The sequence below is a fragment of the Rhinolophus sinicus genome, linkage group LG07 (assembly GCF_036562045.2).
Source record: "Rhinolophus sinicus isolate RSC01 linkage group LG07, ASM3656204v1, whole genome shotgun sequence".
Lineage (NCBI taxonomy): Eukaryota > Metazoa > Chordata > Mammalia > Chiroptera > Rhinolophidae > Rhinolophus > Rhinolophus sinicus.
In genome coordinates, this window is record NC_133757.1 from 51,917,097 (window position 1) to 51,931,854 (window position 14,758).

The 14,758-nt window shown below is 47.3% G+C and overlaps 1 long non-coding RNA gene across 2 annotated transcripts in view; it reads left to right on the forward strand.

Annotated features, from left to right (window-relative positions):
* Window positions 1-14,758, forward strand: part of LOC109454824 (uncharacterized) — a 135,185-nt gene that overhangs the window by 108,086 nt on the left and 12,341 nt on the right. For both annotated transcript variants that reach the window (XR_012498526.1, XR_002138528.2), the window contains one exon: window positions 2,366-2,484. This is a non-coding gene — a long non-coding RNA (uncharacterized LOC109454824). The remainder of the gene's footprint in view (window positions 1-2,365; window positions 2,485-14,758) is intronic.

Here is a 14,758-nt window from a genome sequence, read left to right on the forward strand (position 1 = left end):
GTGTTCTGCCCCCAAACCCTGGGTTTCAAAGTGTGGTCCCAGGACCAGCAGCCTCAGTACAACCTGAGTACTTGCTCGAAATGCAAATCCTCTGGCCTCACCTCAGACCTACTGAATAAGAAACCTCTGGGGGTAGAGGACAGCAATCTGTGTTTGAACAAGCCCCCAAGTGCTTTTGACTCAAGCTAAGGTTGATGCCATAACCCATACCAACTCTGACCAAGCAGCTCCAGGGAAAGGCCTTTCCTCAGCCTCCCTGGTCTCCAATGAGCAGAGCAGGCCACCTCCATGCTTCTCAGGCAGGAGCCTGGAAAATCCTCGACACAAAATCTTTAAAGACTCGTAGAGCTCAGTGGGTTCTAACTACTTGAACTTGATGCCACGTAAACCGTGAAGTTAATTTACGCTGCATCATTTCATTAGTTGGTCTAATCGATAGATGCAATTTTATAAAACAGGCCTGGGCTGGGGAGTTTTTAAGGCTCCTGTTGTATGCATCAAACACCCCCACCTTCGAAATAAGTCATGGTGGGAGGAGAGCTGTACAAAGCGTGCTCGGGGGGATCTGGAAGTGTCTGAATCTTACCTCAGTCCACTTAAGCCAAGGTGGAGTCTTTTCAGTGTGTCAAGGGAAGTGCTTCAATTGAGTTTAATGGCTTGATTCTAGTACATTTTCCTCCCAAATCCATCTACTTTCTGGATTTCTATCCAGATTGATGTGGGCATGATCCAATGGTGACCTGCACTGAATAATTGCTGAAAATGCCATTACGCAGTACACGGTCTGCATGGCTAAAAGTGGTGGTCCTTGGACCCCCCACCCTCTTCATTCAGAAGAAAAATAACACAACACCCTTTTTCCAACCCTCTACCCCCTACTGGCTCTATTGATGGGCAAAAAACCCCTCAAATGTGCCCATTGCAAAGTTGGCTGGGATAAGGTGGGTTGCTATCTGCTTGTCACTGAGAAGTGCAGCCCTGAAAGTCTCCATGTGGCAACTCCTGTCATAACCCTGGCTCCCACTGCTTCTGTGTTCCTGGGTGAGGGTGCAGATAATTTGGGCACCCCACCCACTCATTTACTCACTTACTCACCTACTCATCCACTTACTCAGCCCAGGCAGCAGTCCTGGCTGCTATGGCAGCCCTCCATCCATCCTCGTCATTCAGGGGCCTCTGAAAGTATGCCTGTCAATATAATGCACGGCTTGTTGAAGGGAAGTGACATTTTGAATAGTGGACACTTTTCCAGGAGCATTCATCCTAGGTCAGCCTCATGATAAATAAATACATTTGGTGTTTGAAGGCAGCAGGCAGGATACAATGACCGATACATAAGCACAGATGCACGTACCATAAGGCTGAGTTGATGGGGTGAAGGTAAGGTGTTAGTGAAAGTGGGAGAAGAGAGGCTCAGCTAGAAGATTTGGGGGAGAATTTATCCCCTGTCTCCCTGGCACCTCTAGGGAAAACAGGAAGCAAAGGATCCTGCAATTTCCCTGTATCTCTGAGCCATAAGAGGGTCCCTTCTTCCTATCACCCCTTCTGCTCCTCACTTGTTCCTCCCCCCCAAAAAAAATACCCCATCCTGAGCTTAATTACCCCTAACGGTGCCCTAAACAAAGTATTTATAAGGCTTCCTGCATTTGTCTTCCCATTCCTATTAATAAAGTCTGGGAATGTAGGGAAGAAATATGGGTGGGTGACAGGGTTTTTAATGGTGCCTCACCTTAAATGCATTTTAAAATATGTAAATCAATAAAAAAAATTATTTGTAATAGCAGCCTAAGAGTGCTGGTTAGCCTGGCACGGAGTGAAATGCATGCTACAAGCCCTATTACCATACATCCTGGGAGCTGTAGTTAGGATTAATCTGTCAAAGGGGATGGTTTAGTGTTGATGAATATGACATGTGACCATTAACGATGTTGATTTTATCTCCCGAGATTAGCATGATTTACTTCGGATGGATAATAATGTCATTTGCTTGATGCAGTAGATCTGTTTACGAGCTGATTAAATTGTAAGGCCTTGCCTCATTTCATGCTATTTGGTTTACAGCTTCATTACCACAATCACAAAAGCTGGGGAAATGTCCCACATTCCATGTCACAATAAATCACTGCTTCACGTTGCTGGGATGGATTTTAGCAGTTCTGCCCAGCAAGGACCATTCTTGGCTACCCACTAATCTGTGATCCAGAATACATTAGGGGGAACTTCAGGAACACTGGAATGAGAGGGGGGCAGGAATCCTCTTGGATCTTTTAATTGAGATTAAGGAAGTCCTTGAGTAATTAGCTGTAACAAATTACCTTATTATTTAGACAGTGAAGTCACTGTTGTTTTTTTTTTTTTTTTTCAGAGATGATTACCATAAATACGTAGAAAAGTGACGCTCAAGGAACCAGAGGGAAGCTTGGAAGCAAATTTTATTTTCATCCCGTTATCTGTGCTCCGGCAGAGGGGCGATCTGAATGCAAGGTAGGTTGGTGACCTGTGCATTAGGTCCTCAACCCCACCATGTTTCTTCAAAGAGGAGTGGGAAAGGGTGGACACCTCACACCCATGGTGCAGGGCTGGCCATCTCACCGCTCTGGGGGGAATGCGGCTGAAGTGGAGGGAAGAGAGGAGGGTGCCTGGCACCTGGGTCAGAAGAGACTTATGTAAACCACAGACCTGTTTACTCTACAACAACTCTGCGTCCAGACTGAGCTGGCAGTGGGATTCTCTACTCTGTGCGTGGGGGAGCGGCAGGGGGTGCATAAGATGGAAAAGACAGGGCTGTTTGCCCCTCAAAAAGCAGGAGAGACAGAATAAACAGGCCTGAAATGACTGTTCGTGTTTCTAATAACACCTAAGAGTTGCTGAGTTCTTACCACCTGCCACATCCTGTTCTCACCACTGACACAACTCTTTGAGGTTGGCATTCTTATTCTCATCTCATGTTATAGATGAGGAAACTGAGACTTGGGGAGGTAAAGCAATATGCCCAAGGTCACAGAGCCAGCCAGTGACAGAATTGAAGTTTAAACCCAGGCAATGGGGCCCGGATCTTGGCGTAGTACCTATATGCTAAGCTTGTTGTTTGACTCAAGGTGAAGCGATTTCAGCAAAGGGGCAAGAAGGGGGGGCTTTTAGGACTTCTGCTTCTCACTTCTGAATTGAAGCTCGTGACACTGAATGGGCCCTGTCTGTAAAGAATTTAGGATCCACAGTGGCCAGGCGCACTGAGGTCGGGTCTTGAATGGGAACTTTAGTAAGACTTTTATGATGAGCAGAATCAAGGAGAACTTAAGACTATACTTCCTCAAGGCCAGGCCTGTGGAAATAGAAAGCAATCATTTCAAAAGAGCCTCTCTCTGCTTCTCAGCTCAGCATCTCCCTAGGACACCAGTAGGTAAAGGGAGAAATGGTGGCTCTATGAAAGTACTGCACATGAGGCAACTCCAAAATTCCAAAGCTCTCCAATCTCACCTCTGAACTTAAGATGTTACCCTTAAATGTCTGCATCCTTTAACCAGAATTCATCACTATGTGCTTATAGGAGAGACCATTAGTGGTCCTCTAATCTCCATTCTCCTATTTTTCTAGAACCCTGATGTGTAATTGATTTTAATAAAATAAAGACTACATTTCCCAGCCTCTCTTTGGTGATAGGTGGGCCATGTGACTAATATGGCAGCCATTTATTGAGCATCTGCTCTGAGCCAGGTGCTGTGCTAAGTGTTGGTTGGGATAAAGGTACTGAAGGTATAAACCGTATCCTTAGCCAGCCAGGCTGATGGTGTGTCCATCAATCACTGATCTGGCAATATGTTGTGTGTTTAATTGACCTGTCAGTCAATCAGCATGCCAACTATTTGGTCAATTGCCAGACCCTCACCTTGGCAGGCACAGGTCCTGATATTGAGCTCTCAGGGTGCATAGATGGGGACACTTTGGCCACAGTCTCAGGATGTATAGAATTTGATGCCAGGCAAAGGGATAAACCAACATAAGAAATCAACATACCCTTATCTCACACAAAAGTTAACTGTAGACTTACTCTTAAGACCTGATGCCATAAAACTCTTAGAAGAAAACATAAGGAAGAAGCTTCTTGACATTGGTCCTGACAATGATTATTTTCGATGTGACACCAAAAGCACAGGCAACAAGAGCAAAAATAGACAAATGGTACCACATCAAACTAAAAAAGCTTCTTACAGCAAAGGGGACAATCAATAAAATGAAAAGGCAAACTACAGGATGGAAAAAAATATTGGCAAACCATATATTGAATAAGGAGGTTAATATACAAAATCTATAAGAAACTTGTACAACTTAGTAGCAAAAACCAAATAACCCATTTAAAAATAGGCAAAGGACCTGAATAGACATTTTTCCAAGAAGACATACAGATGGCCAACAGGTACATGAAAAGTGTTCGACATCACTAATCATCAGGGAAATGCAAATCAAAACCACAATGAGATATAATCTCACACTTGTTAAGATGGCTATTATCAAAAAGATGAGATAACAAGTTTGGCAAGGAGGTGGAGAAAAGAAGCCTTGTGCACTCTTGCTGGGAATGTAGATTGGTGCAGCCATAGAACTGCCACGTGACCCAGCAATCCTACTTCTGGGTGTATTTCCAAAGGAAATGAAAGAAGTATCTCGAAAACATATCTGCACTCTGATGTTTATTGCAGTGTTATTCACAATAGCCAAGATATGGAATCAACCTATGTGTTCGTAGAGGGATAAATGAATAAAAACATGTGATACACATTCACACACTTAAAAAATAAGAAACTCCCACAATTTGAACAACATGGATGAAACTGGAGGACATTATTCTAAGTGAAATGAGCCAGACATGGAAGGGCAAATACTACATGATACCACATATATAATGAATGTAAAATAGTCAAACCCATAGAAGCAAAGAGTAGAATGGGGCTGGAGAGTGAGAGAAATGAGGAGATACTGGTCTAAGGGTACAAAGTTATAAGATGAACAAGTTATGGGGATCTAATATACAGCTTTGTGATTATAGTCAATAATACTGTATTGTATACTTGAAATTTGCTAAGAGAGTAGATCTTAAGTGTTTATATCACACACACACACGCGCACACACAAGGTAACTTATGTGAGGTGAGGGATGTGTTAATTAACTTGATTGTGGTAACCATTTCACAGTGTACCCCAGTAATGCTCTGGCTATGCAGCTGTGCCAAGCCCCCCTACCAAAGCCGCCACCCCCACTGACTTGTTAGGGGCTCCTGGCATTGGAGCCATGACCCCTCTGAGGTCTCTGGTCCTCCCAGGATGTGGTGCCTCCAGTCACCTCCCCATGGGTCTGCCTGTTGGTCACAGAGGCTTCCTCTGTGACTGTCCTCCCTCTGTCTCTCCAAGTTTGACATTTGTTCCTTATGCACACATCCTAAGGGGAAAAGAATATATTAAAGGGAACACGGAGACCTTTCCATCCCTTGTGTTCGGAGACCCTGTGTTCTCCTTCTACCTCTCTGCCACCAGACCACCCTCTTGGTCCTCTGGGGATGGAGAGAGAAGGGGTGCAGCTTGGGAATGTCCTTTGTGGGGTGGACTGTGGAGCCAGGCCAAGGGCCTAGCCTGAGAGAGGCCAGAGAGGCAGCCACCCTGGGGTGGGAACCAGAGGCTGGGGCCGAGGAACACAGATTAAAGGGACATGTCATGGCTGGAGAAGGGACAAGCAGGAGACAAATATTATGGGGTAGGTAAAGTCAGACGAGAGTCACCTGTTTTTTTGTGTGGTTTGGGGCATTCTCCTAGGATAGGAAAAGGGGTTGTGGCCTATATCAATTACCTATTGTTACAAGGAAAAGACTCCACAATTTAGTGGCTTAAGACAATTAACAACATTTATTTTGTTGCACCAGTCCTGACAGCCTCAGAAGTCACACAGCATCACTCTACTCTGACCGCAGGCCTGTCCAGATTCAAGGGGAAGAAACATAGACCCGATCTGCCAAGGGAGGTCTGTCAACTTCATAGTGTAAGAAGGGTACATGGGATGGGATATATTGGTGCCACCATCTTTGAAAAATACAGTTGGCAAAATGCTCCTCGTAGTCTTTCTCAGGGGTTTCGGGCTAATTTCTTAGTCCAATTTCGTCTTCTGTTTTCTCTCTCTGGGTACATATCATTCATACTCCAGGTTTCAACCCTCTCTTTTCTGCTTATAACTCACAAATTTATATCTCCAGCTCGGACCCTCTGCAGGCCCTCAGAAACTCAACCCATATTACAAAACCTATACTCTGTATCTCCTTGCCAAAGCCAGCTCTCCCTCAGAATTTCTGCCCGCACCCAGGTGTGGCAGACTCAGGTTAGCCCTTCGTCCCCGAATCTATTCTCCCATTTTTCCTTGCATATGGCCACCTGGGCAGAATCTACATTTCACGGTCACCCTTGCAGCTGAGTGTGGCCGGGTGACTATATGCAACTCCTTCCTCACTTGTTCAAAAGGACATTGCTTGCCCTGGACTTCCGGTCTTTCCCCTTGCCGTGGGTCGGAAGACCGCCCATATTTGATCACACCAAGGAGCATAATGTGCTAGGGGATGTAGAAGAACCGAGACGGAAGGACCTTGGCTCCCTGAATGATGTCTGGAGGAAAGCATCCTTCCTAGCACAGATCACAGGGACCTAAGGGAAACTTATATCTGATTTAAGTCACTGTATTTGGGGATCTCTTTGTTCCAGCAGTGTAGTCCCAATCCAAAGGCTAAAGACCTCGGGATCTTATTTACCTTCCCTCTTTCCTTTCCAGCCCCCGCCCTTCACTGAGTCCAGTGCACTTTACCTCCCCACTGCCCCCTGGAACTGTCCTTGCTTTGCCTGTCCTGCAGCCTCTCCCCCGCTTCTAGCTCTCACCTTCTCCTGTCTGAACCACCTGACCAAATTGGTCTCATTATCTCTAGTCTCTCATTGTTTCATCCTTAATGGTACACTTCTGCTCAAAGACCTTTGATAAGCTCCCCATTGATTATCAAAGAACAGGACACCATCTGTTCCCACCCACTCCCTCTGCTACAGCCTGTCCCTACCAAACACCCTCATGGGCCATCTCGCCTCTGCCTTTGATTCTGCTGGTCCCTCCTCCTGGATTCCCATATCCCCCAGTTTCCACCCATCAAATGCCTATTCATTGTCCAAGCGCAGGTCAATTGCTGCCTCCTCCCCGATGTAAGTCCAGGAAAATTTCCGCATCCTCCTATGGGAATTAATCCTGTGCCTCCACTGATTCTAGACCTTATCAGAGCCACCTTAAGGCAACAGTGTTTCTTAGTGACCCACTAGCCTGGACAGTAAGTTATTTGAGGACAGACATTGCGCCCTGGTCATCTTCCCACTGCCTCCATGTCTAAGAGAGTGCTGCATATACAGTAGGTGCTCACTACATGCCTGCCAGTTGAACACTCAGTTTCCATGGCTGGAGGCTCACAGCTCTGACAGGGCAGTGTTCTTGCCATAGGTGACCAAGGTTGTCGTCTTTCTTGTCTTGGGGACTACCCCAGGGAGCCCCAAGGGAGGCAAGAGGGGCTGCCCTTCCCACACTTCCCCAGGGGTATGGGGTTTGGAGTGAGACAGTTCTGGCCTTCAATTTCAGACCACACTTGTTAGCTGTGTGACTTCAGGCATATTACTTAACCTCTCTGAATCTCAGTTTTCTCTTTTATAATGTAAGATTAATAAAGTACTTATCTCTTCAAGTTCTTGTAGGGATTTAAAAAGATATAAATAAATATAAAGCTCTTGGCACAGGAGAATGCTCACTAAATGGTAATCATCACCATCATCATCCAGTTCCTTTCCCGTGACCTGAGACTCTGCCTTATGAAAGGGCACCAGAGCAGGCTCCACCTGAGGCCTGGCCTACTAGGACCCTTGCTGGGGATGGGGTTTCCTATGGACAAAGGCCAGAGAATGTGCACTATCCTGACTGTCTTGGCCCCAGCTGGGCAGTTTGCTGGGTGCTCTCAGAAAGTGGAGGAGGGGAAGTAGGGCAGGAGGGAGGGGACAGCTGCGTGTGGTGACTAACCCCAAAGGGCACGGTTAAACTATATCTTGCTGGCATCAAGAACCAAGAGTCCGACATCAGGGATATAGAGCCAGGCAGGCTACATCAGGTGGGCTGCCAGAATCATCTCACAGTGGTCAGTCTGCTGTGGTGTGAAGTATCAGGACCTGTGTGGAAGAAGGGGTCCAGGCCCCCAGATGACCAGGGTTCTAGGAGAGGGAAGATGCTAAGGGCAGCTGGAAGATGGCCTGCATATGGTGGGGTCAGAGAGAGGAGCTCTACTCTCCCTAAATATCCCACACAGTAATCCTCGGGGCAGCAGATCATATCCAGTTCCTCCTCACTGGCAGGGAGGAAGATTCCTGCTTTGTACTGATTCAGGGCCTGGGTGGCTGGATCTGCAGGTTGCAGCTAGCTGAATGGGATTAGAATAAGTGGGTCTAGTGGTATGCTGGAAAATGCTTAATTAACAGCTCTCTGGGGTGGGGGGAGGCCTCCACTTGTAGTGTTTGCCAATTGCTGTGGTGTAAATACTCCCACTGTGGCTGATTTCAATCTATCAACATAACGCCACAGAGTGAGGAGTCAGGAAGAGATATGTACAACTGGCTCTTGTGAGCCAGTATGAGCTGACTGCAGCACACTACTAGGTGAGGCTTGACACTTGCCTTAGGGGAGAAGGGCACATATGTGTGGCTTCAGAGTACAAAATGGTAAAGACCCTTATGCAGTGAGGAAAAGCACAAAAGATAATGGCTCTGGAATCTTACAGCCTATAACAGATCCCACTTCTACCACTTCCTGGCTGTGTGAACTTGGGCAAGTCGCTTTGCCTCTCTGTGCCTCAGTTTCTTCATCTCTAAAGTGGGGCTAATGATAGTGCCCACTTTATAGAGTTATTGTGAAGGTTGCACAAGTTAATAGAGGCCTGTGGTAGGTTCACAAATGTTATTTATTAGAATTAATCACACAAAGAAGTTGGAATGTCACCTTGGTCAGAATAATTTAGAAAGGAAACCCCAGAGTCCCTTGGGGCATTTCCCAAGGGCATGCTCTTTTTATATTTAAATCTTGGATTTCCTTCAAGATCAAGGATTTAAAATCTGCAGGTCCATGAACTACCTGAAATTATTTTTCCAATGTTGAATATGTGTACTTATTTCTATAAAGAGGGGCCATAGCTTTTATCAAATTCTCAAAAAAAAAAAAAAAAAAAAAAAAGGCTGTGGTTTCTTCATTCTTCCCTCAACACACCAAAAGCTTAAAAATAGTGATGTGGAGAGTGTAGAATTCCCACACCACAGGAATTGCCTCTGGAGGACGTGGGGGAGAGATGTTTGTAAAGTGTGTGAGAGAAAAATAGCAGAGACACAGAGAGACACGCAAAGAGGTCAGTCAGAACTCTGAAATCTCTCTCTCTTGTTGAGACCTGAAATTGAGGAAGCTTCTAGCAACAGGGCAACCAAAATACTCACATTCATGGATCCTTGTTCCTGCTTTCTTGGTCCTCCTTTCTCTTAACCCCATCCAGTCCTAGGAGTCTCCTTTTCGTTTCTCCAAGACCCCCACCTTGCCCACACCTTGCAGACCGAGCCTAGGTGTGCACTGAGGGCCACTACTATGTAGGTGTATGGCAGCGTGACTGAAATTCGCTCGTGTTGCTATGATTCAGTAATGTCGTTTGTGTTCTTTTTGGTTGTGGTTTGTTTCTTTTAGGTTTCTGTATTTACACTATAATTATTTAAGGTAGGGTTAGTGCGAAATTGATTTAGCATCCGTCTGCCTCAGTTTTGAGTTGCAAACTGTATTTTCAGGGTTTTTTCCCCCATCAATACCCCATTGTTCTTTGTTGTTGTTGTTGTTTTTAAAGGTAATCCCTTCTTCCTGGGTTGGTGTTGAGTGCAGGGTGCAAGGCCAAAATGAACAGTTATCTAACTAAAGTTCTTTATAGGTGTAAAGATTACTTTTGACCAATCCCACTCTAAATCAGCACAGTATACAACTCCAAGTACCTAAAAAGAATAAAACCAATCAACCTTGGATTGCAACTTCTGTGGGCTTATCAAGTACCACTCTTGAACACTTTATCAACAAGAATCTGTGGCCAGAAGTCACTGGCCAGTGAGCCACTGGAAGGCCACAGCAAGAGAGCTCTCTTCTGACTCTGGGTGACCCCATCTGTGTATTGCAGAGGAGTCTTCTTATGTTCTACCCCACCTTCCACACTTCTTGGTCCCCTGAGTAACAGAATCCTGAATTTATTTGAGGCAGCAGTGTGACCAGCTAAATATTACATTTCCTAGTCTCCCTTGTAGCTAAGCATAACCCTGTGAATAAGTTCTACCCAATAAGGTATAAGCTGAAAAGTATGTGTGAATTCCAGAAAGACTCATTAGAAGTGAGGGGACTCCTTTACCTCTTTTCACTCCTCCTTCCTGTTGTTTGCAATGAGGTGACAGTTGCTGAGCTCAAGCAGCCATCTTGGATTCAGAGATGATGTGAGGATGAAAGCTTGCTAGTTGGGCTGGCACAGCTGAAAACAGAAGGCCCTGGGTCCCTGATTACCAAGGGCCACTCAGCCTGCACTGCTCACCCTCAGAATGAGAGAAGAGAACATTTATCTTCTTTAAGCCCCTATTTAACAGTCTTTGTTATTCTCAGCAAATGTACTTTCTAACTAATGCATGGAAGCTCGCCCAACCCTAGTTTTGTGGCATGGGCAAAGATTTTCAAAGTTCCTCTAAGGCCATTGCTGCATTTCCTCCTACTCTCTTTGGAAGAATCATCTTGCCTAAGAGGGCCCAATTCTTTCCCATCTTTCCTCTCTTCCGTGTTTTGTTTTTTGTTTTCCTCTGACTGCTCCTCTCTCTCTCCCTCTCTTCTTAGCTTCCCTTTCCCTCCTTCCCTCTAACATTTATTCAACATCTACTACGTTCCAGGTATCATGCTAGCTGCCAGGACTAGAAATAGGTATAGGAGACAGACCCTTCTCCCCAGGTTCTCAGAGTCTAGGCTTCCAGGAAAATGTAAAGAGAGTGTGATGGTGGGATGGACATGTGCAACAGGAGCAAAGAGAAGGGCATTGGCTCCAATGGGAATGAACTACCTGGGATCGGGGTGGGGGCTTCCAGGAGGAGGTGACCCTGACCTGAGATTTAAAGCAGGAGTTTTGAGTTGCTGGTAATTAGGAAAAGAAGGCAGAAGACAAAGCTTCCAGGCACAGGGACTGGCACAGTGTAGTATAATGATTAAGGACTGGAACTCAAGTTACTTCTCTTTCATCCTCAGTTTTCTTACTTGTGAAATGAGTATAATAGCAGTCATAGGATTAGATGAATGCCTGGAAAGTAAATATGCAATACGTGCTACTTATTAACACTGTTATTATTGGTAATGTGCTGCTTACCTATGGTTTACAGAGTCCTATATTGGTTTTGGAGACAAGTTTTACCAAGACCCTAAGTGACTTGTCCATGGTCACACAACTATAAAGAGGCACCATTCAAACCCAAGTGTCCTCATCCCTAGTTCAGTGGCCTTTATACCTCTACCCTCTGCCTTTGTGTTAAGTGCCAAGGGAAAGTGAGGGACAGATCAGTGTGTGTGTGTGTGTGTGTGTGTGTGTGTGTGTGTGTGTGCGTGTGTGGTGGGAAGAACTTGGAGGGCTGGCTTCCTGGAAGACATGAGTCTTAAGAGAGTTTTGAGGGAAGGGGTGCAGGAAGGCATGCCAGAGAAGGAGTGTATGATGAGCACCCCCAACTCAGGTGTTGGGAGGCTGGCTGGTTGGCAGTATTTGAACTGTGAAGATTTGTGAGACACTGGTAGGACAGCCAAAGAAAGGCCAGATCAGAAGATGAACCATGGTTACAGGCACTCTGACAGCCAGCTGGTAGAGTGAGAATTTGAGCCTGAGGGCCACAGGGAGCCAGAGGTTGTTCTTGAGCAAGAGGGCTGGTCATAATAAAACGAGACATTGGGAAGAATAGAAGGAAAGAAATCTGTCTTTATTCAGAGCCAGTATGGGCCAGAAAGTAGGATGGGCATTTTCATATTTATTGTTTCATTTGAGCCTCTCAACAACCCTGTTATTTTGGTGTCAAGGTCCTTAACCTCATCGAACCTCAACTGAGGCAGGGCAGCGGGATGAGCCCTGGATTGGTTCAGGTCCCACTGGAAGTGACAAACACCTGAGGAAGTGAGTGATAAGATAGATGTCTATATTCACTTCAAAATAATCAGGGGAGGCCAGTTGGAGGGGGTCAAGAGGAAATGAGATTGGCCATGAGTTGATAACTGTTGAGGCTGGGTTATGGGTTTATGGGGGTCTATTATGCCATTTACTCTACCTCTAGTTCTGGGTGACCTCATTGGCATATGCTTGAAAATCTCCATAATAAAAAGTAAAATAATAACAATAACACTGAAAACTTAACAACAACAAAAAAACCAATTATGTCCACCATATTCTCTCCCAGCTGAAACAGAATCTCTGTTTCCCAGGCATTGTTTCGGCTTTAAAAATCTCCTCATTTGAGAATAGCCAAGGTGAGAATCTCTGCATAAACTCCATCTCTCACTAGTTATGTGACCTCAAGCTAGTATCCTTTCCCTGCTGAGCCTCACCTTCCTCATCTATGAAATGTAGTAAAAATTCTAACAATCTCATGGAATTGTTGTGAAGTTTAAATGGGATAATACAGGATAATATGGGCTGGACATAGTCCATAACAGAGTGAACAGGTCAGCCTGAGCTTTGCAGTGGTTCTGAGCATGACCAGGCCTCTAGCCACAGTGGGAGAGGAACCCTAAGCCAATACATGCAGAAGAAGACGTTAGGTGGCCTCTCAGGGACAGGCCTTACCTTCTTGGCAACTTTTATCCAAAGCACAGGGAATTCACCAACTAGAAGGGCGTTATCATCTGCCTTTTCTTATTGCTTAAAGGACACCCAGCACAAAGACTCCAGAGTCACTCAGCCTCACCACCAGAGGTACAGATGGGGGCAGGGACTGAATGGAGGGAAAGGCTTGGACTTTCTCTGCTGGCCTTGCCACTGGCTTCCAGGACTTAGCCTCAGTTTCTCCATCTGTATCAGGGACTGGTAAAGAGATGGACAGCCCCCGTAAATAATCAGTGGAGAGAGTGAATGAATTCATGAATGTGTAGGGACCACTTCAGTATGACAGACAAGGTGACCTGTTGGGACCTCAAGGGTGGCGGTGGGAGCTCCCCGGGTTGGGGAGGGGCCGGTGACACCTGGGCCAATTCCTCTGGGATAGAGAAAGAGAGCAAGAGGAACACGATAGCAGAAACTACAGCAGGTGGAGAAGTGCAGAGGATGATTCGCAGCAGGAGAGGAGCGACTAGTTACTAGGAGGGGACCCCAGGACACCGGTCGGGAAAAGCATGCGAAGGTGAAGGCGCCGGGTCTTGGGATGACCACCCAGCCAGGCCGCGCACTGGTCAGGGTTGGTTCCAGGTCTTTCCGCTCTGTCGGGCACCGCAGCGCCGCCTGGCGGACACGCCGCGCTCCACTCGTGCTTCGGCGGCAGCCGGCTGGTGCGCGGGGGATCCCGCGGCAGTTCAGGAGAAAGCAGGAGAGAGACCAGGGCGCGTCGCGGGGAGGGGCGTTTATTCCCCAAGGGGTTTGCACCTCCGCCTGGACTGCAGCACACAGTGGCATACTCTTTTCTCTAACCCCGCTCCCAGGTTGACTCAGTTCCGTCCAGCACATCGGGGAGTCTCTCTCCCCCCAGCCCTCGGCCCCCAGCTCCGGAATTTTACTGCCTTTGAGTAGCTTCTCCCAGAAGGAGGTCTCATTAAAATATCAAGGCGTTTGGTTTTGATTTTTGTTAATAAAATACCAAGAGTGGACATGAAGGCACAAACGTGCCCAGTTAGTCTCACTGCCGGTTCCAGACCTGAAATTCCAGGGCTGCGGAATTTCTAGGTATCCCCGCCCAAGCGGGTCCCGACAAGCGAGGCGTGATGGCCCACGGCCCCCTGTTTGAAGACGCAAGGCGAAAGAGGGCGAACCGTGTGGGGCGGAGTGGCCAGCAGCGTGTGGCTAGTGCTGGGCAGAGGGTGAGATGGGGCCTAGCTTTCACGTCCCAAGCCATAGGCACTGGAGTCGGTCGGGACTCTGGCCTCACCACCTCCTCTAACGTCTTCCCCTCGCACTTCGCGGGAGGGAGGTGTTTGTCTGAGAGTCTGGGGGTGACAAGCTTCCCCATAGGCCGGGGTTCTCGAGGAGCCAGGCCCAGCCAGGTCCAGCCTAGCGTCTCTTAGCCGAACCAGAGTGGGAGCAGGGCTGCGGTGTCCCAGGACGCTGCAACAACCTCCTCGGACGCTAGCTCCCCTTCCTGGAGTCGGGGAGTCCAGGGAGGAGGGTCGGAAGTGCTGGAGGCTGCACCCTTTGGGTGGCGGCGTCGGACCTTGAGTCTGCACCTAGTCCTCTCCAGGCGAAGGCCTAGGAGCTCCCCTCGGTGTCCCAGGAGCTGCTTTGCGTGCAACCCGGGAAAAGGCCCGTGAGGCTGACGCTGGGAGGAGGGTGGAAAATCTCTCAAAGTCACCAGACCCCGAGCAAATGGCGGCGGGGACTGCGCGGTTGACTGACCGAGGCCCGAGGCCGGGGGAGGCTTCTGCGTGGCGTTGAGCCTCCTGAGGCAGCAGGGGGAGTTTGGCGCCGAGGGAGGTCGGTGA